The sequence below is a fragment of the Lichenostomus cassidix genome, unplaced genomic scaffold (assembly GCF_008360975.1).
Source record: "Lichenostomus cassidix isolate B80296 unplaced genomic scaffold, HeHo_3.0 HiC_scaffold_37, whole genome shotgun sequence".
Taxonomy (NCBI): Eukaryota; Metazoa; Chordata; class Aves; order Passeriformes; family Meliphagidae; genus Lichenostomus; species Lichenostomus cassidix.
The window spans coordinates 296,672-300,683 of NW_028147279.1; positions in this window are offsets into that span (position 1 = coordinate 296,672).

A 4,012-nucleotide genomic window follows, 5' to 3' on the forward strand; every position below is an offset into this window, starting at 1 on the left:
TTTGGGGTTTTTTTGGGGGATTTGGGGTTTTTTTGGGGATTATTTTTGGGATTTGGGATTTTTTGGGGATTTTTTTGGGGATTTTGGGGGTTTTTTTGGGGGATTTTGTTTGGGATTTTTTCTCCTTGCAGGTGGAAGATTCAGGATTTTGGGATTTTTTGGGGGATTTTGGGGTTTTTGGGGGATTTTCTCTCCCTGCAGGTAGAAGTTTTGGGATTTTTTTTGGATTTTTTGGGATTTTTTTGGGATTTTTTTGGGATTTTCGAAGGGATTTGGGGTGGATTTGGGGTTTTGGGTGGATTTGGGATTTTAGGGGAGATTTTGGGGGTTTTGGGGTTTTGGGGGATTTTGGGGTTTTGGGGGATTTTGGGGAATTTTGGGTTTTAAGAGGAGATAGGGGTTTTGGGTGGTTTGGGGATTTTTAGAGGAAATTTTGGGGTTTTTGGGTTTAAGGGAAATTTTGGGGGTTTTGGGGGGTTTTGAGGAGGATTTTGGGGTTTTTGGGGGATTTTGGGGAGATTTTGGGGAACTTGGGGGTTTTTAGGGGAGATTTTGGGGTCTCGGGGGAGATTTTGGGGTTTTGAGGGATTGGTTTGGGGTTTTGGAGGAGATTTTGGGTTTTTTTGGTGCGGATTTGGGTTGTTTTGGGGCAGATTTGGGGTTTTTTGGGGTGCATTTGAAGGTTTCGTGGGATTATTTGGTGATTTTTGGGGAGATTTTGGGGTTTTGGGGGAGATTTTGGGTTTTTGTGGTTTCCGGGGAGATTTTAGGGCGTTTGAGGGATTATTTGGGGGTTTTGGGGGAGATTTTGGGGTCGATTTGGGGGTTTTTGGGGGATTTGGGGGTTTGGGAGGAGATTTTGGGGGATTTTAGGGGATTTTGGAGTCTTTTTAGGTAATTTTTGGTTTTTCAGGGGCTTTCGGGGATTTTTTTAGGGTATTTTGGGGTTTTTAGGGTATTTTGAGTTTTTTTAGGATATTTTGAGGTTTTTTAGGGGATTTTGGGTTTTTCAGGGGATTTTAGGGTCTTTTAGGGGATTTTGGGGATTTTTAGGGTGTTTTGGGGTATTTTGGGGATATTTTTTGGGGTTTCTTGGGTATTTTGGGGTTTTTTTTAGGGGATTTTGAGGTTGTTAAGGTATTTTGGGTGGTTTTGTGTATATTTTTGGTTTCTTAGGGTATTTCAGGTTTTTTTAGGATCTTTCGGGGTTCTTTAGAGGATTTTGGGCTTTTTTTAGGGTATTTGGAGGTTTTTTAGGGTATTTTGGGGTTTTTTTACGGGATTTTGGGGGTTTTCAGGGGATTTTAGGGCATTTTGGGGATTTTTAGGGTCTTTTGGGGTTATTTATGGGATTTTAGGGATTTTCGGGTATTTTGAGGTTTTTTTAGGGGATTTTGGGGTTTTTTTTAGGGGATTTTGGGGATTTTTTAGAGGATTTTGGGGTTTTTCAGGGGTTTTGGGTTTTTTTAAGGGGATTTTAGGCTATTTTGGGGGTTTTTAGGGCATTTTGGGGTTTTTTAATCCCCCGGCACCTCCAGGATCACCCGAAGCATCCGGAGGTGATTTTTGGGGTAATTTTTGGGGATTTTGGGATCTCCAGGTTGAGATTTTTCCTCCTTTCCCTTTCCCCCCCGGCTTTGGGATCGATGGAGCCGCGCGGGAAAAATCCCAAAAAATCGATGGGAAAATCCCAAAAAATCAATCAGAAAAATCCCAAAAAATCAATCAGAAAAACCCTAAAAAATCGATGAGAAAAACCCTAAAAAATCAATGAGAAAACCCCAAAAAATCAATTAGAATTCCCTAAAAAAATCGATTAGGATTCCCCAAAAATCAATCAGAAAAATCCCAAAAACTCAATGAGAAAAACCTAAAAAATCAATTAGAAAAACCCCAAAAAAATCAATTAGAAAAACCCAAAAAAATCGATGAGGAAAACCCCAAAAAATCGATTAGAATTCCCTAAAAAGTGGACGAGAAAAACCCCAAAAAATCAATTAGAAAACCCCAAAAAATAGATGAGGAAAATCCCAAAAAATCAATTAGAAAAACCCCAAAAAATCGACAAGAAAAACCCCAAAAAATAGATGAGAAAAACCCTAAAAAATCCATGAGAAAAACCCCAAAAAATCAATTAGAACTCCCTAAAACAATCAATGAGAAAAACCTCAAAAATCGATTAGAATTCCCTAAAAAAATCGATTAGAAAAACCCCAAAAAATCAATGAGGAAAACCCCAAAAAAATCAATTAGAATTCCCTAAAAAAATCGATGAGAAAAACCCTAAAAAAATCGATTAGGATCTCCGTGAGGAGAAAAAAAAAAAAAAAAAAAAATCGATTAGGAAAAACCCCAAAAAATCGATGAAAATCCCCCAAAAAATCGATCCGGGGAATTCCTGGGGGATTTTTTGGGGTGAAATTTGGGATTTTTGGGGTGAAAAAAGGGATTTTTTTGGGGCGGGGGGATCCTGGAAACCCCAATTAGCCCCAAAAATGCGAAAAAAAATCCCAAAATGTCCCAAAAATGCACCAAAAAAACCCCAAAAACGAGGCTGGAAAATCCTAAATCCCAAAAAAGGGGGAAAAACCCCAAAAATTGATAAAAATCCTTTAAAAAGGGGAGGAAAAAATCCTAAAAAATAGGAGGAAAAAAAACTCAAAAAATGGAGAAAAAACCCCCAAAAATGAGGGAAAAAAACCCCAAAAAATGGAGAAAAAAAACCCAAAAAATGGAAAAAAAAATCCCAAAAATGGGTGAAAAAAACCCCAAAAAATGGAAATAAAAAAACCCCAAAAGGGTGGGAAAAAAAAAATCCCCAAAAATAGACACAAAAAAACCCCAAAAATAGGATTTTCACCCCAAAACCGGATTTTTCCCTTCCCCCCCCCGACTGGAAAATCCCCAAAAAAATCCCCAAAATTCCCGAAATTCCCGAATTTCCCGAAATTCCCCAAAACAAAGAGCCGCGGGGGGGTTGAGGGATTTTTAATGGGATTTTTTTTTAGGGTTTTTAATGAGATTTTTTGGGGTTTTTAATGAGATTTTTGGGGTTTTTCATGAGATTTTTTAGGGTTTTTTTGGGGTTTTTTGGGGGTTTTTTGGGGTTTTTTGGGTTTTTTTTGGGGTTTTTTGGGGTTCGCCCCTCCCCCCATGAATCCCCAAAAAAAAATCCCAATTTTTAGGCAAATTTTTGGGGCTCAAATTTGAATTTTTGGGGTTTTTTTTGGGGATTTTTTTTTTTGGGACACAAAAGGGGATTTTTGGGAGGGTGGGGGAGGGGAGGGGGAGGGGCGGTGGGGGGAGGGGTGGCTCATCATCGCCCTCCCCCACCCGCCGAGCCACCCAATCAAGATGCAAATTTATGCAAAGCGAAGTTGGGAAGAAAAAAAATAATTTTTTTTTTTTGGGAGGAGGAGGGGTGGGGGAGGGGAGGTGGGGGAGGGGTGGGGGAGGGGTGGGGGGAGGAGGGAGGGGGTGGGGGGAGGGGAGAGCAGCTGCCGGACTCACCTCACCTCCTCCGCCGCCATCGAGCGCTGAATCCTCCATGGTGGGGGAGGGGAGGGGAGGGGTGGGGGAGGGGTGGGGGAGGGGTGGGGAGGGGAGGGAGGGGAGGGATCGATGGGGGGTGGGGGAGGGGGAGGGGGAGGGAAATTTAAATGAAAGGGAAAAATGGGGAAAAATGGGGAAAATTATGTTTAAAAATGGGAGAAAAATGGGGGAAAACCACCCAAAAATAGGGCAAAAACACCCAAGAAATGGAGAAAAAATGGGGAAAAAATGGGGAAAATTATCTTGAAAAATGGGGAGAAAATGGGGAAAAACACCCAAAATAATGGGGAAAAAAAGGAAAATAAATGGGGAAAAAATGGGAAAAAATGGGGAAAAATTATGTTTAAAAATGAGGAAAAATGGGGAAAAAACACCCAAACTATGGGGAAAAAATGGGAAAAAACACCTCGAAAAATGGGGGGAAGATGGGGAAAAATGGGGAAAAAATGGGGGAAAAATC